The 25,560-nt window shown below is 37.6% G+C and overlaps 1 protein-coding gene across 3 annotated transcripts in view; it reads left to right on the top strand.

The window, feature by feature from the left end:
• LOC125780657 (selection and upkeep of intraepithelial T-cells protein 5-like) overlaps positions 1 to 25,560 on the top strand; it is a 472,342-nt gene that overhangs the window by 389,428 nt on the left and 57,354 nt on the right. The window lies entirely within an intron of this gene.

Here is a 25,560-nt window from a genome sequence, read left to right as displayed (position 1 = left end):
CTTTATCATACCAGAACAGCTGAAAATACTGTTACTTTTCCCCACCTTTTACACCAAATTAATGTGAGCAGTTGATCTGCTGTTTAAGTTTTTCTTCGTAAGGAGGACTATTAAAGGACTTCGCCAAAATCCGGTCCACAACATTAAAACTGGCTGACATTATGTGCAGTTTGCTACCTAGCTAAGGACTGGCGCGAGGCTAGTGTGAAGTGTGTCCGTCTGTGAGTGCTTTGTGACAGTGGAGGGGCTCAGCAGCTCCCGCTGGACAGTTAGATTATATTTCCTTCAGCATTTTGAACTTAGTTTAGTTGGTTATTGTCCGATTTCATATCTATTTTTCTGGTTTTATTAAATGCTGTTATTAGCTTATTAGCTTCTAGCTTGTTGCTGCCTTCTATGTTATTTAGCATACAGAACTTCTTACTGGTCTTTTAAATGAATGTTGATTTATTCATTTAATAGCTGTATCTAACTATTTTAAACTAGACAGACACTGTGTGATTTTTTTAACCGGGTGTGGAGAGCTGATCCCCATGTTTGAATGGTTTGTCCTGTAGGAAAATGCAGGTGATTTATCTGCTGACACTGTTGTCTGACTGGCAAGCTGAGAGACTGAACGTCATGCAGCCTGTAAACAGTAGAAGAAGCATCAAATCCCTGCGAGCCGCGCACCCATTAATCCACCTGCGGAGCTTTAAACACACGGATGAGCTCGTGTTCACGCTCGGGTTCAGGCAGACAATCTAAACTCTAGTATGCAGAACTATATCATTATTGTTATTAATTTTCCATTATTTTAAATAGCAGGATATTTAGATTTTTATTTCTCTGCTCAGACCTGACCCGGCCCGAGGAAAGTGATGGAAAATCTCGGGTCGAGTCCAGGCTCCAGAAAATAGTCTGTGATGTAGTTTTTTAATACTATTTTTATTTTATATAAAGCTATGGCATGCTAATCACCATATAGCTAAGTAACAAAGTATTACTGTTAACGAAAACAAACGAAATAACGAAAACTGAAAGTGAAGGTTCTTCTTAACTGAAATTAATAAAAACAGTAATTTAAAGAAAAAAATAAAACAAACTGAAATTACAGATTGAATACCCTCATTTTCAAGTTTGTTTATTTATTTATAAGCGCTGTTTCCTCTACAGCAGTTTAACAGCGGGTGATGTTGTGCCGTTTCTGCTCGTGAAGAGGAGCCGATATTCTGAAAATAACTTTCCCCTTAGGATTCAGCATCCCAGTGTACAGTAGAGCTAACCTCTCCTTTATCATTTATTTAGAAAAACTGTTTAATTCATCCTTCATCTGTTTAATGATAATAAGGTTATTTAAAATCCTATATTCAGTCACCAAACTAAAGTTCTGGAAAGTGTATTCAGTTGTAATTTAAGATGTAGAGCTGGTATATCTGGTGGTCCTCTTTTACATGCATAAAGAAGTCATTAAATTTTAAATAGGCTTTATGTAGAACTGAGTAATATAGTCCCTGATCTCTCCATATGTCCAATAGACCCAAATGTACTGAGATGTTATTCATTAATCTCATCTCCCTGGATTGGATCCTCTTAGTAACAGTAGTGTCCAGTCTATGGTGGAGGACTAAGTTAAAGTCACCTCCACAAATTAATGTTCTCTGGCTCTCGGAAGCAAGCAAATCAAAGAATTGAAAAAAAAGGCATTATTACTATTAGGAGGAACATAAACATTGAACAACTTTATTGCCATTTGTTCAAACATTGTATCAATTTACAAACGCAAATCAGCCTCAGCTCTTTTTCATTTATTTCTCTAGTTAGTTTCTAAACATAATTACAACCCTGCTTCTGTTCTTCATGTCTTTAAAGGAAGAATAATATGTTTATTTATAGCCAAACTTTCTACATTTTTTTGTTTGATTGGGGATAAATGTGTTTCCTGCAGGAAAATTATTTGTACCTTATCCCTTTTTAACCTCCTCAATGCCCTGTCTCTTTTTATAGGGTTATTCAACCCATTTACATTTAATGTAACGTTAATTACTTTTAGATCATAAGACATATCTACTTCCAGTAACAGTGCAATTTCTAGCCTGGCAGCTTCACCAACATAAAAACATAAAATACATTTCCTGAACAAAAAGAAATGAACAGTGACCTCCAGCTTCAGGGTATCCTAACACCCCGTTTGGACTCAACCAATACTTGGGTCCCACTTATATAGCCCCCCCCCCCCCCCCTCCCCTCACACAGCCTATACTACAAACTTTTACTATCTACCCGTCTTAAGCTCTCAAATATGTTTTTCAGCCTCCGTTAGTATAGCCCCCTGAGACTGTACCTCTTCATCTGTCATATAATTTTTCAGACTGTTGAGCTCAGCTTTTTAACAACCTTTCTAATTTCATTTTGAAGCTCCAACAAGTTTTGTTTTTTAATGTCTAGCATTGCTCGAGCTGTCGTTTAGTCCGCTGCAATTTTCGTATTCTTCAGTCTTCAGTCTCCTTCCCTCCTGTTTGTTTATATTTGAGTTGACCTCTCTCTGTTTTCTCCTCACTCGTCCTTTTAGTTTTCCTGAGTTTGAGTTAGTTGAATTTTTAAGCGTAGTGAGGGTTAATATTTGAGTTAGATGAGGAGCTCACTACGTGTCCAACCAGAAGTTCTTAAATATTTCAGGTTCTTGTTCCCTTACGTTTTTAATCATATTAAATGAAAGCTCAGATGGATCTAAATCAATATTACCACAGAAATCAATAATATTAAATAAAACAAATCTTATAATCTATTGTTTTTTATTCAGATTAGCACTCATTTCTTACAGCACACTCTGCAGCTCTGCTCATTATAGTTGTAATCTAACACTGTTTAATGGAATCTACAATAACTATAAAAATATTGCTTATTATGACATTTGAAAAATGTAAATCAAATCTGAACTGCTTAAGTAAGGTCTTGACTTGTTTTCTACTAGCCAGAGATTTTTAACTGTTTTTTGGTCTTAAAGTCATGACAGACACAAACACAGAAAAATACATGCCCAAAGACACAAAACCCCATTCCTACTAAAACCTGAAATTCAGCAGCACTGCAGCTTTATAATACATTACAGCAGCAGAGATCCACTGACTGTTTCTAGATTATTCAGTTTTATTTAAATCTTTATGATATAAAGGTCATGCAGGATGTGACTTGTCTAGTCTTGTATCTCTGATTCAGGATTTTTTTTATCTTTTCATCACTAAAATGTTCTTTAGTTACTAGAACTAGACTCCCTTTTTGTTAAAATGCAAGTGCGTCTTATAAAATAAATGAACAATATCATCGTTTTGAGAGAAAACAATTTAGGGGCCCCTATTACACCCCATGCAAGGCGTGTAGCGTCAACAGTCTATTTTTACACCTCACGCATGCGCCTTTAAAATAGCGATAGACTTTTGGAATATATTAATGCTGATGAGCGTGGTGGTCTGGAAACGACGTGTGTTCAGAAAAATTTCTGGCATATTTCTATCTTGGCGGCAGGAAAAAAACATTGCGCGATTGATCCGGTGAAAGGACGTCTAAATTGAACTGTCACCCAGAACTGAATCACGATCACCCTGCGCTCCAAAATACCCCATACCATCTCTAACTTACCACAGAAAAATACACCTTACCCAGAGCAATCAACTATTAAAATAAAATATAAAAATAAAATCTGAACAGTAACTATGAATTATTATTAGTTATATTTATTTCTGTCAGTTACAAGGATTTATATTTATGTTTAGTACACAGACTTAATAACTGTAACGTAATATAGCAGACACAGGCATTCTGCTGTTTTCTAGTCTTCTAGTGTCAATTTGCTTTATTGACCTTAAGATGATCCAAATCACACCGACTAGTACACATCAGAATAGCTAAAAAAATAAATAAAAGAAGGTTTTGGCGTGTCTTAGTGAAAGTCTGATTGAAATGCTGTGGCTGATCTTAAACAGGACATTCATACTCAAAAACCCTCCAATGTGTCTGAATTACAGTATTTTACAGACGCTAACAGGCTTTTTACAATCTGTATTCACATTTTCAAATCTCTTACTACGCTTAACTCAACATCTGTCTGTTGTGGACTATACTGTTCATACAGTTCATGTTACTATAATACAATATGTATTTACACCTGCTACTTAAAATATAAAAGTAAAAGTAATGGAAGGGAAAAGCTTAGGCTATGCCACAGGACCCTATAGTACAGTATCCCCCTCCCCCATGTTATATTAAAATGTTAATGTTGATACATTTGGGATGCACTAGCCTGTCTATTTCCCTGTTTCAGCTGCATATCTGCCCATTGAAAATGAATATATTTTAGTACAATGCGAATATATATTAAGAATCTGAGTATAATATATTAAGAAGCTTAGTGTAATATATTAAGAATCTGAGTATAATATATTAAGAAGCTTAGTATAATATATTAAGAAGCTTAGTATAATATATTAAGAAGTTTAGTATAATATATTAAGAAGTTTAGTATAATATATTAAGAAGCTTAGTATAATATATTAAGAAGCTTAGTGTAATATATTAAGAAGCTTAGTATAATATATTAAGAAGCTTAGTATAATATATTAAGAAGCTTAGTGTAATATATTATGAAGTTTAGTATAATATATTAAGAAGCTTAGTATAATATATTAAGAAGCTTAGTGTAATATATTAAGAAGCTTAGTATAATATATTAAGAAGCTTAGTATAATATATTAAGAAGCTTAGTGTAATATATTATGAAGTTTAGTATAATATATTAAGAAGTTTAGTGTAATATATTAAGAAGTTTAGTGTAATATATTAAGAAGTTTAGTGTAATATATTAAGAAGTTTAGTGTAATATATTAAGAAGTTTAGTATAATATATTAAGAAGTTTAGTGTAATATATTAAGAAGTTTAGTATAATATATTATGAAGTTTAGTGTAATATATTAAGAAGTTTAGTATAATATATTAAGAAGCTTAGTGTAATATATTATGAAGTTTAGTATAATATATTAAGAAGTTTAGTATAATATATTAAGAAGTTTAGTGTAATATATTAAGAAGCTTAGTGTAATATATTAAGAAGTTTAGTATAATATATTAAGAAGTTTAGTGTAATATATTAAGAAGTTTAGTATAATATATTAAGAAGTTTAGTGTAATATATTAAGAAGTTTAGTATAATATATTAAGAAGTTTAGTGTAATATATTAAGAAGTTTAGTTGGGAGATTTTGGGAGCTTGAGTTCTCTTGAGTCTCTGTACGGATCATCTTTATACTAGACTACATACATCTGTCATGTTCTTGCTGGAGTGTTGCGTGACGTGCAGGTGTGATGAATCTCGTATAAACCAATAGGGTGTCAGAATGGTATATATTTATACTTCTCCTCCAACCACAATTAGATTTATTCTATCTGGAGAGATTTATCTGGATAGGGGTTTTTATTTTGAACAATGAGAAGCCAAAATAAAAACAAGCTGAAATAAATTAAGAGTAACAAGGTTATTTTTAGTTAAGTATAGATAATCAAAAAATTCACTTTAAGATTAATTTGCATATGGCGGCCATATTGTTTAAAAATTTCACAATTTTTTCGATAATTATTGAGGTTGGGACTCTGCTGAGTTGTTTGACACCAAATATGACAGGATTGGTCAATGACCCTAGGACAAGTTCTCAAAAGTAGGTTTTGCATATTATGCTAAATAGCAAAAAATCTAAGTGGGCGGAGCTTAGTGGTTCTATTGACCTTTTTGATTTGCCATTAACCAAGGAATCATATAATGCAAGAATTTTTGCTCTAGCTATCAGGGCGTAGGAGTTACGAGGCCAAACGCGTTGACCTTCGCCATAGCGCCCCCTTGAGGCCGATCGGGCTCATCTTTTGAATCTGAGTAGCGGTGAGAAGTACTACCATATGACCAAGTCTCAGCCCTGTAGGCCTTACGGTTTCTTCTGCCCAATCACTTCTATGGCAGAAAAAGAATAAGAACTATAATAATAATAATAAATATAGCCGCAAGCGGCGATTTACGGGGTTCGAGCGTCACAGGCAAAGAGGCCCCTGGAGGCCAGTTAGGCTTAAAACCTGTTGCTGGTTGACCGTCATCACCAAACTGGATAACCAAGCTGGGCAACCAGTGTGACCATAAAGACCATAATGACAATGCTAGATGAGTGGTGTGAGTAAACTAGTTGAAAAGCATTGATAAATTGAGCTGTAGTGTTCATCAGGTTTTATGTGGTGTCTTGCTGCACTCTAGTGGGCATTTGGTGAAACAACTTCAGTTCTTAAATTAAAAAAACACAAGGCATAAAAAGGGCATATAAATAACCCGTATATAGTATATAAGTTTTGACCTGATAAACATTCTGCCTGTCAACAGCTTGCTGGAATGTGATTGGCTAATAGTGACCACAAAAGTGTCCATATCAAATTTTCATTTGGTGTACCATTAGTGCATGGGCCATAGATGATAATTGGCAAGGATGACCTTGATAGCTTGTATGGTTGTAGAGAAACAGCTATCGAGCATTGGCCCCGCCCCGTAGGGGTGTATGTCTACTTAAACTGACAGGGTATCTGAGAATCATGTAATGATCAAAGGACTGAAGTGGTATTAGTGTCAGGTTAAGCATTCAAAAGTTATAAGTGTTAAAGACATTTTACTGCACCATGGTAGAACTCATTTGCATATGGCGGCCATATTGTTTATAAATGTAAAGATTTTTTTAATAATTATTGAGGAGTAAGCTCTGCTGAACTGTTTGACACCAAACATGTCATGATTGGTCAAGGATCCAAGGACAAGATCTCAAAAGTAGGTTTTGCATATTATGCAAATTTAAAAAAAAAATAAGTGGGTGGAGCATAAACAAGAATGACCCAGGCGGCTGACCAGCATGAACAAGAAGGATAAATATGTTCAATTAAGCAAGACAAGCAAGATTGAATAAGTTCAGCAGAGCTTTAATTTAGAATAATTCACCTGTAGCTGTTTCACCAAATGACCACCAGAGCGCAGCAAGAGACCACATATAACCTGCTGGAAATCTATCACTCTATCAGAAAGACAGAACATTCCCTATCAGTGTGTTTCTATTTATTAAAAAGAGAAGAAAAGTCCGATTGGGCTCCAAATTGGTACTCATGATCAAGTGGTCTGTATATACATGTATGTAAATTTGTGTGTTGATAGGGTCAAAGGTTCCTGACTTCTGACCATTTAGGTTTGAAAAAAATGATAATACAGGCTTATGGCCTACAAAATGGCTGTTGCTCTTTGGCCATATTAGAGGCAAAAAATATCTGATTTGGCTCAAAATTTGCAATCAGGATCACAATATCAGTCTATATATGTATGTCAATTTCTGTGTCAATAGGGTCAAAGGTTCCTGACTTCTGTCCATTTAGATTTGAAAAAAGCGATAATACAGGCTTGAGGCCTACAAAATCGCTGTAGTTTTCCAGCCGTTGTAGAGGCAAAACATGTCCGATTTGGCTGAAAATTTGCAATCAAGATCAGATTATCAGTCTATATATGTGTATAAATTTGTGTGTTGATAGGGTGAAAGGTTCCTGTCTTCTGTCCTTTTAGGTTGGAAAATAGCGATAAATAGAATAAATTGAAAATAGTTATTTTTTCACTGTAGAGCCTACTGAAGACTTATTTGGCTCATACTTGGCACATGTACTTCAAATGTCATTGTTAATTAGTAGCTTCAACAGTTTTGGCATGTTTTAAACTTTGACAGAGTTTTGGCCAAATAACTCTGAAAAGGCTTTCACGTACATGTTTGATCAAGGTTTATGGGCCTCAAATAGTTAAAATGTCAAGATTTTTTTGATAATTATTTACCTACAGGGTCTCAAGATTGCATCAAGACCAAATTTGTTTTGATTGATTAAGGACTTAAAGACAAGTTCGAAAAGAGCAATTTTTACTCTTTTGGCCACTGATGAAAATCTTTGCATTTTTGGTAAACATATGTAATTACAAAGTTGTAAAGGCTACAGCAAAGTATACAACTAAAAAAGAATAACAAGCCTTGGCCACTTGTACCTTTAGATATAACTTATTTTCTGGTATAGCGCCCCCTTGAGGCCAATCAACGCCATATTTTAAGGGATGATAGAAGGCCCTGAGATACATGTAGGGTATAAGTATCGTCCTGATTGGTCATTGTTTAGCCTGTCAAAAGCTTGCTGGAATCTGATTGGCTAATAACGATCACAAAAATTTGCATATCAAATTTTCCTTCTGTAGGACATAGGCCATAGATGATACATGCCAAAGGAGAGCTTCATAGCTTGTACGGTTCCTGAGAAACAGATTTTTTGCTTTGGCTCCGCCCCCTGGGGGCGTATGTCTACACAGATTGACGGGCTACCTCAGAATCATGTTGGCATCATAGGTCTAAAGTGGCATTAGTGTCAGTTTAAGCATTCAAAAGTTACAGCTGTTAAAGTAAATTTGGGTGTGCCACGGTAAGATTAATTTGCATATGGCGGCCATATTTTTTGCAAATTTCAAGATTTTTTTAATAATTATTGAGGTTGGGACTCTGCTGAGTTGTTTGACACCAAACATGTCAGTATTGGTCAATGAGTTTAGGACAAGTTCTCAAAAGTAGGTTTTGCATATTATGCTAAATAGCAAAAAATCTAAGTGGGCGGAGCTTAGTGGTTCTATTGACCTTTTTGATTTGCCATTAACCAAGGAATCATATAATGCAAAAATTTTTGCTCTAGCTATTAGGGCGTAGGAGTTACGGGGCCAAACGCGTTGACCTTCGCCATAGCGCCCCCTTGAGGCTGATCGGGCTCATCTTTTGAATCTGAGTAGCGGTGAGAAGTACTACCATATGACCAAGTCTCAGCCCTGTAGGCCTTACGGTTTCTTCTGCCCAATCACTTCTATGGCAGAAAAAGAATAAGAATAATAATAATAATAATAATAATAATAATAATCAGAACAATTACAATAGGGTTTCTAGCACTACGTGCTCGAACCCCTAATAATAATAAATATAGCCGCAAGCGGCGATTTACGGGGTTCGAGCGTTACAGGCAAAGAGACCTCTGGAGGCCAGTTAGGCTTAAAACATGTTGCCGGTTGACCGGCATCGCCAAACTGGATGAGGATGACCAGCATGACCGTGAAGACCAAGCTAGATTACCAGCATGACTAATCTGGATGACAAACTTGTTGACCATATTGACCAAGCTGGAAGACCATAATGACCAAACTGGATGACCAGCATGGCAAAGGTGGTTGGCCAGTATGACCAAGCTGGAAGACCACCATTACTATGAGGACAAAGCTGAATGACCAGCAGGACCATAATGACCAATGTGAATGGCCAGCATGACCAAGCTGGATGGCCAGCATAACCAAGCTGGGTGACCAGCGTGACCATAAAGACCATAATGGCAATGCTAGATGAGTGGTGTGAGTAAACTAGTTGAAAAGCATTGATAAATTGAGCTGTAGTGTTCATCAGGTTTTATGTGGTGTCTTACTGCACTCTAGTGGGCATTTGGTGAAACAAATTCAGTTCTTAAATTGAAAAAACACAAGGCATAAAAAGGGCATATAAATAACCCGTATATAGTATATAAGTTTTGACCTGATTAACATTCCGCCTGTTAAAAGCTTGCTGGAATGTGATTGGATAATAGTGACCACAAAAGTGTCCATATCAAATTTTCATTTGGTGTACCATTAGTGCATGGGCCATAGATGATAATTGGCTAGGATGACCTTGATAGCTTGTATGGTTCTAGAGAAACAGCTATCGAGCATTGGCCCCGCCCCGTAGGGGTGTATGTCTACTTAAACTGACAGGGTATCTAAGAATCATGTAATGATCAAAGGACTGAAGTGGTATTAGTGTCAGGTTAAGCATTCAAAAGTTATAAGTGTTACAGACATTTTACTGCACCATGGTAGAACTCATTTGCTTATGGCGGCCATATTGTTTATAAATGTAAAGATTTTTTTAATAATTATTGAGGAGTAAGCTCTGCTGAACTGTTTGACACCAAACATGTCATGATTGGTCAAGGATCCAAGGACAAGATCTCAAAAGTAGGTTTTGCATATTATGCAAATTTAAAAAAAAATTAAGTGGGTGGAGCATAAACAAGAATGACCCAGGCGGCTGAACATCATGAACAAGAAGGATAGAGATGTTCAATTAAGAAAGACAAGCAAGATTGAATAAGTTCAGCAGAGCTTTAATTTAGAATAATTCACCTGTAGCTGTTTCACCAAATGACCACCAGAGCGCAGCAAGAGACCACATATAACCTGCTGGAAATCTATCACTCTAACAGAAAGACAGAACATTCCCTATCAGTGTGTTTCTATTTATTAAAAAGAGAAGAAAAGTCCGATTGGGCTCCAAATTGGTACTCATGATCAAGTGGTCTGTATATACATGTATGTAAATTTGTGTGTCGATAGGGTCAAAGGTTCCTGACTTCTGACCATTTAGGTTTGAAAAAAGTGATAATACAGGCTTATGGCCTACAAAATGGCTGTTGCTCTTTGGCCATATTAGAGGCGAAAAATATCAGATTTGGCTCAAAATTTGCAATCAGGATCACAATATCAGTCTATACATGTATGTCAATTTCTGTGTCAATAGGGTCTAAGGTTCCTGACTTCTGTCCATTTAGATTTGAAAAAAGCGATAATACAGGCTTGAGGCCTACAAAATCGCTGTAGTTTTCCAGCCGTTGTAGAGGCAAAACATGTCCGATTTGGCTGAAAATTTGCAATCAAGATCAAATTATCAGTCTATATATGTGTATAAATTTGTGTGTTGATAGGGTGAAAGGTTCCTGTCTTCTGTCCATTTAGGTTGGAAAATAGCGATAAATAGAATAAATTGAAAATAGTTATTTTTTCACCGTAGAGCCTACTGAAGACTTATTTGGCTCATACTTGGCACATGTACTTCAAATGTCATTGTTAATTAGTAGCTTCAACAGTTTTGGAATGTTTTAAACTTTGACAGAGTTTTGGCCAAATAACTCTGAAAAGGCTTTCACGTACATGTTTGATCAAGGTTTATGGGCCTCAAATAGTTAAAATGTCAAGATTTTTTTGATAATTATTTACCTACAGGGTCTCAAGATTGCATAAAGACCAAATTTGTTTTGATTGATTAAGGACTTAAAGACAAGTTCGAAAAGAGCCATTTTTACTCTTTTGGCCACTGATGAAAATCTTTGCATTTTTGGTAAATACATGTAATTACAAAGTTGTAAAGGCTACAGCAAAGTATACAACTAAAAAAGAATAACAAGCCTAGGCCACTTGTACCTTTAGATATAACTGATTTTCTGCTATAGCGCCCCCTTGAGGCCAATCAACGCCATATTTTAATGGATGATAGAAGGCCCTGAGATACATGTAGGGTATAAGTATCGTCCTGATTGGTCATCGTTTAGCATGTCAAAAGCTTGCTGGAAACTGATTGGCTAATAACGATCGCAAAAATTTGCATATCAAATTTTCCTTCTGTAAAACATTAGGACATAGGCCATAGATGATACATGCCAAAGGAGAGCTTCATAGCTTGTACGGTTCCTGAGAAACAGATTTTTAGCTTTGGCTCCGCCCCCTGGAGGCGTATGTCTACATAGATTGACGGGCTACCTCAGAATCATGTTGGCATCAAAGGTCTAAAGTGGCATTAGTGTAGGTTTAAGCATTCAAAAGTTACAGCTGTTAGAGTAAATTTGGGTGTGCCACGGTAAGATTAATTTGCATATGGCGGCCATATTGTTTACAAATTTCACAATTTTTTTGATAATTATTGAGGTTGGGACTCTGCTGAGTTGTTTGACACCAAATATGACAGGATTGGTCAATGACCCTAGGACAAGTTCTCAAAAGTAGGTTTTGCATATTATGCTAAATAGCAAAAAATCTAAGTGGGCGGAGCTTAGTGGTTCTATGACCTTTTTGATTTGCCATTAACCAAGGAATCATATAATGCAAGATTTTTTGCTCTAGCTATCAGGGCGTAGGAGTTACGGGGCCAAACGCGTTGACCTTCGCCATAGCGCCCCCTTGAGGCCGATCGGGCTCATCTTTTGAATCTGAGTAGCGGTGAGAAGTACTACCATATGACCAAGTCTCAGCCCTGTAGGCCTTACGGTTTCTTCTGCCCAATCACTTCTATGGCAGAAAAAGAATAAGAACTATAATAAATATAGCCGCAAGCGGCGATTTACGGGGTTCGAGCGTTACAGGCAAAGAGACCCCTGGAGGCCAGTTAGGCTTAAAACATGTTGCCGGTTGACCGGCATCGCCAAACTGGATGAGGATGACCAGCATGACCGTGAAGACCAAGCTAGATTACCAGCATGACTAATCTGGATGACAAACTTGTTGACCATATTGACCAAGCTGGAAGACCATAATGACCAAACTGGATGACCAGCATGGCAAAGGTGGTTGGCCAGTATGACCAAGCTGGAAGACCACCATTACTATGAGGACAAAGCTGACTGACCAGCAGGACCATAATGACCAATGTGAATGGCCAGCATGACCAAGCTGGATGGCCAGCATAACCAAGCTGGGTGACCAGCGTGACCATAAAGACCATAATGGCAATGCTAGATGAGTGGTGTGAGTAAACTAGTTGAAAAGCATTTATAACTTGAGCTGTAGTGTTCATCAGGTTTTATGTGGTGTCTTACTGCACTCTAGTGCGCATTTGGTGAAACAAATTCAGTTCTTAAATTGAAAAAAACGAGGCATAAAAAGGGCATATAAATAACCCGTATATAGTATATAAGTTTTGACCTGATTAACATTCAGCCTGTCAAAAGCTTGCTGGAATGTGATTGGCTAATAGTGACCACAAAAGTGTCCCTATCAAATTTTCATTTGGTGTACCATTAGTGCATGGGCCATAGATGATAATTGGCTAGGATGACCTTGATAGCTTGTATGGTTCTAGAGAAACAGCTATCGAGCATTGGCCCCGCCCCCTGGGGGGGTGTATGTCTACTTAAACTGACAGGGTATCTGAGAATCATGTAATGATCAAAGGACTGAAGTGGTATTAGTGTCAGGTTAAGCATTCAAAAGTTATAAGTGTTAAAGACATTTTACTGCACCATGGTAGAACTCATTTGCATATGGCGGCCATATTGTTTATAAATGTAAAGATTTTTGTAATAATTATTGAGGAGTAAGCTCTGCTGAACTGTTTGACACCAAACATGTCATGATTGGTCAAGGATCCAAGGACAAGATCTCAAAAGTAGGTTTTGCATATTATGCAAATTTAAAAAAAATTAAGTGGGTGGAGCATAAACAAGAATGACCCAGGCGGCTGACCAGCATGAACAAGAAGGATAAATATGTTCAATTAAGCAAGACAAGCAAGATTGAATAAGTTCAGCAGAGCTTTAATTTAGAATAATTCACCTGTAGCTGTTTCACCAAATGACCACCAGAGCGCAGCAAGAGACCACATATAACCTGCTGGAAATCTATCACTCTATCAGAAAGACAGAACATTCCCTATCAGTGTGTTTCTATTTATTAAAAAGAGAAGAAAAGTCCGATTGGGCTCCAAATTGGTACTCATGATCAAGTGGTCTGTATATACATGAATGTAAATTTGTGTGTTGATAGGGTCAAACGTTCCTGACTTCTGACCATTTAGGTTTGAAAAAGTGATAATACAGGCTTATGGCCTACAAAATGGCTGTTGCTCTTTGGCCATATTAGAGGCAAAAAATATGTGATTTGGCTCAAAATTTGCAATAAGGATCACAATATCAGTCTATATATGTATGTCAATTTCTGTGTCAATAGGGTCAAAGGTTCCTGACTTCTGTCCATTTAGATTTGAAAAAAGCGATAATACAGGCTTGAGGCCTACAAAATCGCTGTAGTTTTCAGCCGTTGTAGAGGCAAAACATGTCCGATTTGGCTGAAAATTAGCAAACAAGATCAGATTATCAGTCTATATATGTGTATAAATTTGTGTGTTGATAGGGTGAAAGGTTCCTGTCTTCTGTCCATTTAGGTTGGAAAATAGCGATAAATAGAATAAATTGAAAATAGTTATTTTTTCACTGTAGAGCCTACTGAAGACTTATTTGGCTCATACTTGGCACATGTGCTTGAAATGTCAATGTTAATTAGTAGCTTCAACAGTTTCGGCCTGTTTAAAACTTTGACAGAGTTTTGGCCAAATAACTCTGAAAAGGCTTTCACGTACATGTTTCTTCAGGGTTAATGGGCCTCAAATAGTTAAAATGTCAAGATTTTTTCGATAATTATTTACCTACAGGGTCTCAAGATCGCATCAAGACCAAATTTGTTTTGATTGATTGAGGACTTTAAGACAAGTTCGAAAAGAGCCATTTTTACGCTTTTGGCCACTGATGAAAATCTTTGCATTTTTGGTAAACACATGTAATTACAAAGTTGTAAAGGCTACAGCAAAGTATACAACTAAAAAAGAATAACAAGCCTAGGCCACTTGTACCTTTAGATATAACTGATTTTCTGCTATAGCGCCCCCTAGAGGTCAATCAACGCCATATTTTAATGGATGATAGAAGGCCCTGAGATACATGTAGTGTATAAGTATCATCCTGATTGGTCATTGTTTAGCCTGTCAAAAGCTTGCTGGAATCTGATTGGCTAATAGCGATTGCAAAAATTTGCATATCAAATTTTCCTTCTGTGAAACATTAGAACATAGGCCATAGATGATACATGCCAAAGGAGAGCTTCGTAGCTTGTACGGTTCCTGAGAAACAGATTTTTAGCTTTGGCTCCGCCCCCTGGAGGCGTATGTCTACACAGATTGACAGGCTACCTCAGAATCATGTTGGCATCAAAGGTCTAAAGTGGCATTAGTGTAGGTTTAAGCATTCAAAAGTTACAGCTGTTAGAGTAAATTTGGGTGTGATACGGTAAGATTAATTTGCATATGGCGGCCATATTGTTTACAAATTTCACAATTTTTTCGATAATTATTAAGGTTGGGACTCTGCTGAGTTGTTTGACACCAAATATGACAGGATTGGTCAATGACCCTAGGACAAGTTCTCAAAAGTAGGTTTTGCATATTATGCTAAATAGCAAAAAATCTAAGTGGGCGGAGCTTAGTGGTTCTATTGACCTTTTTGATTTGCCATTAACCAAGGAATCATATAATGCAAGAATTTTTGCTCTAGCTATCAGGGCGTGGGAGTTACAGGGCAGAAGGCGTTTTGCTTTGCCATAGCGCCCCCTTGAGGCCGATAGGGCTCATCTTTTGAATCTGAGTAGCGGTGAGAAGTACTACCATATGACCAAGTCTCAGCCCTGTGGGCCTTACGGTTTCTTCTGCCCGATCACTTCTATGGCAGAAAAAGAATAAGAATAATAATAATAATCAGAACAATTACAATAGGGTTTCTAGCACTACGTGCTCGAACCCCTAATAATAAATATAGCCGCAAGCGGCGATTTACGGGGTTCGAGCGTTACAGGCAAAGACGCCCCTGGAGGCCAGTTAGGCTTAAAACATGTTGCTGGTTGACCGGCATCACCAAACTGGATGACCAGCATGGCAAAGGTGGTTGGCCAGTATGACCAAGCTGGATGACCAGCGTTACTATGATGACAAAACTGAATGACCAGCAGGACCATAATGACCAAGCAAGCTGGATGACCAGCAAGACCAGAATGACAAAGCTGGTTAGCCAGTATGATCAGCATGACCAAGCTGATTGACCAGCATGAACAAACTTGTTGACCATATTGACCAAGCTGGAAAACCATAATGACCAAACTGGATGACCAGCATGGCAAAAGTGGTTGGCCAGTATGACCAAGCTGGATGACCACCATTACTATGAGGACAAAGCTGAATGACCAGCAGGACCATAATGACCAATGTGAATGGCCAGCATGACCAAGCTGGATGGCCAGCATAACCAAGCTGGGTGACCAGCGTGACCATAAAGACCATAATGGCAATGCTAGATGAGTGGTGTGAGTAAACTAGTTGAAAAGCATTGATAAATTGAGCTGTAGTGTTCATCAGGTTTTATGTGGTGTCTTACTGCACTCTAGTGGGCATTTGGTGAAACAAATTCAGTTCTTAAATTGAAAAAACACAAGGCATAAAAAGGGCATATAAGTAACCCGTATATAGTATATAAGTTTTGACCTGATTAACATTCCGCCTGTTAAAAGCTTGCTGGAATGTGATTGGCTAATAGTGACCACAAAAGTGTACATATCAAATTTTCATTTGGTGTACCATTAGTGCATGGGCCATAGATGATAATTGGCTAGGATGACCTTGATAGCTTGTATGGTTCTAGAGAAACAGCTATCGAGCATTGGCCCCGCCCCCTGGGGGGGTGTATGTCTACTTATACTGACAGGGTATCTGAGAATCATGTAATGATCAAAGGACTGAAGTGGTATTAGTGTCAGGTTAAGCATTCAAAAGTTATAAGTGTTAAAGACATTTTACTGCACCATGGTAGAACTCATTTGCATATGGCGGCCATATTGTTTATAAATGTAAAGATTTTTTAAATAATTACTGAGGAGTAAGCTCTGCTGAACTGTTTGACACCAAACATGTCATGATTGGTCAAGGATCCAAGGACAAGATCTCAAAAGTATTTTTTGCATATTATGCAAATTTATTTAAAAAAAAAATAAGTGGGTGGAGCATAAACAAGAATGACCCAGGCGGCTGACCAGCATGAACAAGAAGGATAAATATGTTCAATTAAGCAAGACAAGCAAGATTAAATAAGTTCAGCAGAGCTTTAATTTAGAATAATTCACCTGTAGCTGTTTCACCAAATGACCACCAGAGCGCAGCAAGAGACCACATATAACCTGCTGGAAATCTATTACTCTATCAGAAAGACAGAACATTCCCTATCAGTGTGTTTCTATTTATTAAAAAGAGAAGAAACGTCCGATTGGGCTCCAAATTGGTACTCATGATCAAGTGGTCTGTATATACATGTATGTAAATTTGTGTGTTGATAGGGTCAAAGGTTCCTGACTTCTGACCATTTAGGTTTGAAAAAAGTGATAATACAGGCTTATGGCCTACAAAATGGCTGTTGCTCTTTGGCCATATTAGAGGCAAAAAATATCTGATTTGGCTCAAAATTTGCAATAAAGATCAGATTATCAGTCTATATATGTGTATATATAGGTTCCAGTCTTTTGTCCATTTAGGTTGGAAAATAGCGATAAATAGAATAAATTGAAAATAGTTATTTTTTCACTGTAGAGCCTACTGAAGACTTATTTGGCTCATACTTGGCACATGTGCTTCAAATGTCATTGTTAATTAGTAGCTTCAACAGTTTTGGCATGTTTTAAACTTTGACAGAGTTTTGGCCAAATAACTCTGAAAAGGCTTTCACGTACATGTTTGATCAAGGTTTATTGGCCTCAAATAGTTAAAATGTCAAGATTTTTTTGATAATTATTTACCTACAGGGTCTCAAGATTGCATCAAGACCAAATTTGTTTTGATTGATTAAGGACTTAAAGACAAGTTCGAAAAGAGCAATTTTTACTCTTTTGGCCACTGATGAAAATCTTTGCATTTTTGGTAAACATATGTAATTACAAAGTTGTAAAGGCTCCAGCAAAGTATACAACTAAAAAAGAATAACAAGCTTAGGCCACTTGTACCTTTAGATATAACTGATTTTCTGCTATAGCGCCCCCTTGAGGCCAATCAATGCCATATTTTAATGGATGATAGAAGGCCCTGAGATACATGTAGGGTATAAGTATCGTCCTGATTGGTCATTGTTTAGCCTGTCAAAAGCTTGCTGGAAACTGATTGGCTAATAACGATCGCACAAATTTGCATATCAAATTTTCCTTCTGTAAAACATTAGGACATAGGCCATAGATGATATATGCCAAAGGAGAGCTTCATAGCTTGTACGCTTCCTGAGAAACAGATTTTTAGCTTTGGCTCCGCCCCCTGGGGGCGTATGTCTACACAGATTGACATGCTACCTCAGAATCATGTTGGCATCATAGGACTAAAGTGGCTTTAGTGTCGGTTTAAGCATTCAAAAGTTACAGCTGTTAAAGTAAAGTTGGGTGTGCCACGGTAAGATTAATTTGCATATGGCGGCCATATTTTTTGCAAATTTCAAGATTTTTTTAATAATTATTGAGGTTGGGACTCTGCTGAGTTGTTTGACACCAAACATGTCAGGATTGGTCAATGAGTTTAGGACAAGTTCTCAAAAGTAGGTTTTGCATATTATGCTAAATAGCAAAAAATCTAAGTGGGCGGAGCTTAGTGGTTCTATTGACCTTTTTGATTTGCCATTAACCAAGGAACCATATAATGCAAGAATTTTTGCTCTAGCTATCAGGGCGTAGGAGTTAAGGGGCCAAACGCGTTGACCTTCGCCATAGCGCCCCCTTGAGGCCGATCGGGCTCATCTTTTGAATCTGAGTAGCGGTGAGAAGTACTACCATATGACCAAGTCTCAGCCCTGTAGGCCTTACGGTTTCTTCTGCCCAATCACTTCTATGGCAGAAAAAGAATAAGAATAATAATAATAATCAGAACAATTACAATAGGGTTTCTAGCACTACGTGCTCGAACCCCTAATAATAATCAGAACAATTACAATAGGGTTTCTAGCACTACGTGCTCGAACCCCTAATAATAATAATAATAATAATAATAATAATAATAATAATAAATATAGCCGCAAGCGGCGATTTACGGGGTTCGAGCGTTACAGGCAAAGAGGCCCCTGGAGGCCAGTTAGGCTTAAAACATGTTGCCGGTTGACTGGCATCGCCAAACTGGATGAGGATGACCAGCATGACCGTGAAGACCAAGCTAGATTCCCAGCATGACTAATCTGGATGACAAACTTGTTGACCATATTGACCAAGCTGGAAGACCATAATGACCAAACTGGAAGACCAGCATGGCAAAGGTGGTTGGCCAGTATGACCAAGCTGGAAGACCACCATTACTATGAGGACAAAGCTGAATGACCAGCAGGACCATAATGACCAATGTGAATGGCCAGCATGACCAAGCTGGATGGCCAGCATAACCAAGCTGGGTGACCAGCGTGACCATAAAGACCATAATGGCAATGCTAGATGAGTGGTGTGAGTAAACTAGTTGAAAAGCATTGATAAATTGAGCTGTAGTGTTCATCAGGTTTTATGTGGTGTCTTACTGCACTCTAGTGGGCATTTGGTGAAACAAATTCAGTTCTTAAATTGAAAAAACACAAGGCATAAAAAGGGCATATAAATAACCCGTATAAAGTATATAAGTTTTGACCTGATTAACATTCCGCCTGTTAAAAGCTTGCTGGAATGTGATTGGCTAATAGTGACCACAAAAGTGTCCATATCAAATTTTCATTTGGTGTACCATTAGTGCATGGGCCATAGATGATAATTGGCTAGGATGACCTTGATAGCTTGTATGGTTCTAGAGAAACAGCTATCGAGCATTGGCCCCGCCCCCTGGGGGTGTATGTCTACTTAAACTGACAGGGTATCTGAGAATCATGTAATAATCAAAGGACTGAAGTGGTATTAGTGTCAGGTTAAGCATTCAAAAGTTATAAGTGTTAAAGACATTTTACTGCACCATGGTAGAACTCATTTGCATATGGCGGCCATATTGTTTATAAATGTAAAGATTTTTTTAATAATTATTGAGGAGTAAGCTCTGCTGAACTGTTTGACACCAAACATGTCATGATTGGTCAAGGATCCAAGGACAAGATCTCAAAAGTAGGTTTTGCATATTATGCAAATTTAAAAGAAAATTAAGTGGGTGGAGCATAAACAAGAATGACCCAGGTGGCTGACCATCATGAACAAGAAGGATAAATATGTTCAATTAAGCAAGACAAGCAAGATTGAATAAGTTCAGCAGAGCTTTAATTTAGAATAATTCACCTGTAGCTGTTTCACCAAATGACCACCAGAGCGCAGCAAGAGACCACATATAACCTGCTGGAAATCTATCACTCTATAAGTAAGACAGAACATTCCCTATCAGTGTGTTTCTATTTATTACAAAGAGAGGAAAAGTCCGATTGGGCTCCAAATTGGTACTCATGATCAAGTGGTCTGTATATATATGTGTGTAAATTTGTGTGTTGATAGGGTCAAAGGTTCCTGACTTCTGACCATTTAGGTTTGAAAAAAGTGATAATACAGGCTTATGGCCTACAAAATGGCTGTTGCTCTTTGGCCATATTAGAGGCAAAAAATATCTGATTTGGCTCAAAATTTGCAATCAAGATCACAATTTCAGTCTATATATGTATGTCAATTTCTGTGTCAATAGGGTCAAAGGTTCCTGACTTCTGTCCATTTAGATTTGAAAAAAGCGATAATACAGGCTTGAGGCCTACAAAATCGCTGTAGTTTTCCAGCCGTTGTAGAGGCAAAACATGTCCGATTTGGCTGAAAATTTGCAATCAAGATCAGATTATCAGTCTATATATGTGTATAAATTTGTGTGTTGATAGGGTGAAAGGTTCCTGTCTTCTGTCCATTTAGGTTGGAAAATAGCGATAAATGGAATAAATTGAAAATAGTTTTTTTTCACTGTAGAGCCTACTGAAGACTTATTTGGCTCATACTTGGCACATGTGCTTGAAATGTCATTGTTAATTAGTAGCTTGAACAGTTTTGGCATGTTTTAAACTTTGACAGAGTTTTGGCCAAATAACTCTGAAAAGGCTTTCACGTACATGTTTGATCAAGGTTTATGGGCCTCAAATAGTTAAAATGTCAAGATTTTTTCGATAATTATTTACCTACAGGGTCTCAAGATTGCATCAAGACCAAATTTGTTTTGATTGATTGAGGATTTAAAGACAAGTTCGAAAAGAGACATTTTTACGCTTTTGGCCATTGTTGAAAATCTTTGCATTTTTGGTAAACACATGTAATTACAAAGTTGTAAAGGCTACAGCAAAGTATACAACTAAAAAAGAATAACAAGCCTAGGCCACTTGTACCTTTAGATATAACTGATTTTCTGCTATAGCGCCCCCTTGAGGCCAATCAACGCCATATTTTAAGGGATGATAGAAGGCCCTGAGATACATGTAGGGTATAAGTATCGTCCTGATTGGTCATTGTTTAGCATGTCAAAAGCTTGCTGGAATCTGATTGGCTAATAACGATCGCAAAAACTTTGCATATCAAATTTTCCTTCTGTAAAACATTAGGACATAGGCCATAGATGATACATGCCAAAGGAGAGCTTCATAGCTTGTACGGTTCCTGAGAAACAGATTTTTAGCTTTGGCTCCGCCCCCTGGGGGCGTATGTCTACACAGATTGACATGCTACCTCAGAATCATGTTGACATCATAGATCTAAAGTGGCATTAGTGTCGGTTTAAGCATTCAAAAGTTACAGCTGTTAAAGTAAATTTGAGTGTGCCACGGTAAGATTAATTTGCATATGGCGGCCATATTTTTTGCAAATGTCAAGATTTTTTTAATAATTATTGAGTTTGGGACTCTGCTGAGTTGTTTGACACCAAATATGACAGGATTGGTCAATGAGTTTAGGACAAGTTCTCAAAAGTAGGTTTTGCATATTATGCTAAATAGCAAAAAATCTAAGTGGGCGGAGCTTAGTGGTTCTATTGAGCTTTTTGATTTGCCATTAACCAAGGAATCATATAATGCAAGAATTTTTGCTCTAGCTATCAGGGCGTGGGAGTTACGAGGCCAAACGCGTTGACCTTCGCCATAGCGCCGCCTTGAGGCCGATCGGGCTCATCTTTTGAATCTGAGTAGCGGTGAGAAGTACTACCATATGACCAAGTCTCAGCCCTGTAGGCCTTACGGTTTCTTCTGCCCAATCACTTCTATGGCAGAAAAAGAATAAGAACTATAATAATAATAATAATAATAAATATAGCCGCAAGCGGCGATTTACGGGGTTCGAGCGTTACAGGCAAAGAGACCCCTGGAGGCCAGTTAGGCTTAAAACATGTTGCTGGTTGACCGGCATCGCCAAACTGGATGAGGATGACCAGCATGACCGTGAAGACCAAGCTAGAGTACCAGCATGACTAATCTGGATGACAAACTTGTTGACCATATTGACCAAGCTGGAAGACCATAATGACCAAACTGGATGACCAGCATGACCAAGCTGGATGGCCAGCATAACCAAGCTGGGTGACCAGCATGACCATAAAGACCATAATGGCAATGCTAGATGAGTGGTGTGAGTAAACTAGTTGAAAAGCATTGATAAATTGAGCTGTAGTGTTCATCAGGTTTTATGTGGTGTCTTACTGCACTCTAGTGGGCATTTGGTGAAACAAATTCAGTTCTTAAATTGAAAAAACACAAGGCATAAAAAGGGCATATAAATAACCCGTATATAGTATATAAGTTTTGACCTGATTAACATTCCGCCTGTTAAAAGCTTGCTGGAATGTGATTGGCTAATAGTGACCACAAAAGTGTCCATATCAAATTTTCATTTGGTGTACCATTAGTGCATGGGCCATAGATGATAATTGGCTAGGATGACCTTGATAGCTTGTATGGTTCTAGAGAAACAGCTATCGAGCATTTGCCCCGCCCCCTGGGGGGGTGTATGTCTACTTAAACTGACAGGGTATCTGAGAATCATGTAATGATCAAAGGACTGAAGTGGTATTAGTGTCAGGTTAAGCATTCAAAAGTTATAAGTGTTAAAGACATTTTACTGCACCATGGTAGAACTCATTTGCATATGGCGGCCATATTGTTTATAAATGTAAAGATTTTTTTTAATAATTATTGAGGAGTAAGCTCTGCTGAACTGTTTGACACCAAACATGTCATGATTGGTCAAGGATCCAAGGACAAGATCTCAAAAGTAGGTTTTGCATATTATGCAAATTTTAAAAAAAATTAAGTGGGTGGAGCATAAACAAGAATGACCCAGGCGGCTGACTATCATGACCAAGAAGGATAAAGATCTTCAATTAAGCAAGACAAGCAAGATTGAATAAGTTCAGCAGAGCTTTAATTTAGAATAATTCAACTGTAACTGTTTCACCAAATGACCACCAGAGCGCAGCAAGAGACCACATATAACCTGCTGGAAATCTATCACTCTATCATAAAGACAGAACATTCCCTATCAGTGTGTTTCTATTTATTAAAAAGAGAAGAAAAGTCCGATTGGGCTCCAAATTGGTACTCATGATCAAGTGGTCTGTATATACATGTATGTAAATTTGTGTGTTGATAGGGTCAAAGGTTCCTGACTTCTGACCATTTAGGTTTGAAAAAAGTGATAATACAGGCTTATGGCCTACAAAATGGCTGTTGCTCTTTGGCCATATTAGAGGCAAAAAATATCTGATTTGGCTCAAAATTTGCAATCATGATCAAGTGGTCTGTATATACATGTATGTAAATTTGTGTGTTGATAGAGTCAAAGGTTCCTGACTTCTGACCATTTAGGTTTGAAAAAAGTGATAATACAGGCTTATGGCCTACAAAATGGCTGTTGCTCTTTGGCCATATTAGAGGCAAAAAATATCTGATTTGGCTCAAAATTTGCAATCAGGATCACAATATCAGTCTATATATGGATGTCAATTTCTGTGTCAATAGGGTCAAAGGTTCCTGACTTCTGTCCATTTAGATTTGAAAAAAGCGATAATACATGCTTGAGGCCTACAAAATCGCTGTAGTTTTCCAGCCGTTGTAGAGGCAAAACATGTCCGATTTGGCTGAAAATTTGCAATCAAGATCAGATTATCAGTCTATATATGTGTATAAATTTGTGTGTTGATAGGGTGAAAGGTTCCTGTCTTCTGTCCATTTAGGTTGGAAAATAGCGATAAATAGAATACATTGAAAATAGTTATTTTTTCACTGTAGAGCCTACTGAAGACTTATTTGGCTCATACTTGGCACATGTACTTCAAATGTCATTGTTAAGTAGTAGCTTCAACAGTTTTGGCATGTTTTAAACTTTGACAGAGTTTTGGCCAAATAACTCTGAAAAGGCTTTCACGTACATGTTTGATCAAGGTTTATGGGCCTCAAATAGTTAAAATGTCAAGATTTTTTTGATAATTATTTACCTACAGGGTCTCAAGATTGCATCAAGACCAAATTTGTTTTGATGGATTAAGGACTTAAAGACAAGTTCGAAAAGAGCAATTTTTACTCTTTTGGCCACTGATGAAAATCTTTGCATTTTTGGTAAACATATGTAATTACAAAGTTGTAAAGGCTACAGCAAAGTATACAACTAAAAAAGAATAACAAGCCTAGGCCACTTGTACCTTTAGATATAACTGATTTTCTGCTATAGCACCCCCTTGAGGCCAATCAACGCCATATTTTAATGGATGATAGAAGGCCCTGAGATACATGTAGGGTATAAGTATCGTCCTGATTGGTCATTGTTTAGCATGTCAAAAGCTTGCTGGAATCTGATTGGCTAATAACGATCGCAAAAATTTGCATATCAAATTTTCCTTCTGTAAAACATTAGGACATAGGCCATAGATGATACATGTCAAAGGAGAGCTTCATAGCTTGTACGGTTCCTGAGAAACAGATTTTTAGCTTTGGCTCCGCCCCCTGGGGGCGTATGTCTACACAGATAGACATGCTACCTCAGAATCATGTTGGCATCATAGGTCTAAAGTGTCATTAGTGTAGGTTTAAGCATTCAAAAGTTACAGCTGTTAGAGTAAATTTGGGTGTGCCACGGTAAGATTAATTTGCATATGGCGGCCATATTGTTTACAAATTTCACAATTTTTTCGATAATTATTGAGGTTGGGACTCTGCTGAGTTGTTTGACACCAAATATGACAGGATTGGTCAATGACCCTAGGACAAGTTCTCAAAAGTAGGTTTTGCATATTATGCTAAATAGCAAAAAATCTAAGTGGGCGGAGCTTAGTAGTTCTATTGACCTTTTTGATTTGCCATTAACCAAGGAATCATATAATGCAAGAATTTTTGCTCTAGCTATCAGGGCGTAGGAGTTACGGGGCCAAACGCGTTGACCTTCGCCATAGCGCCCCCTTGAGGCCGATCGGGCTCATCTTTTGAATCTGAGTAGCGGTGAGAAGTACTACCATATGACCAAGTCTCAGCCCTGTACGCCTTACGGTTTCTTCTGCCCAATCACTTCTATGGCAGAAAAAGAATAAGAACTATAATAATAATAATAAATATAGCCGCAAGCGGCGATTTACGGGGTTCGAGCGTTACAGGCAAAGAGACCCCTGGAGGCCAGTTAGGCTTAAAACATGTTGCCGGTTGACCGGCATCGCCAAACTGGATGAGGATGACCAGCATGACCGTGAAGACCAAGCTAGATTACCAGCATGACTAATCTGGATGACAAACTTGTTGACCATATTGACCAAGCTGGAAGACCATAATGACCAAACTGGATGACCAGCATGGCAAAGGTGGTTGGCCAGTATGACCAAGCTGGAAGACCACCATTACTATGAGGACAAAGCTGAA

Source organism: Astyanax mexicanus, chromosome 13 (assembly GCF_023375975.1).
Source record: "Astyanax mexicanus isolate ESR-SI-001 chromosome 13, AstMex3_surface, whole genome shotgun sequence".
Classification (NCBI taxonomy): Eukaryota; Metazoa; Chordata; class Actinopteri; order Characiformes; family Acestrorhamphidae; genus Astyanax; species Astyanax mexicanus.
This window is presented reverse-complemented; position numbering and strand designations above follow the sequence as displayed.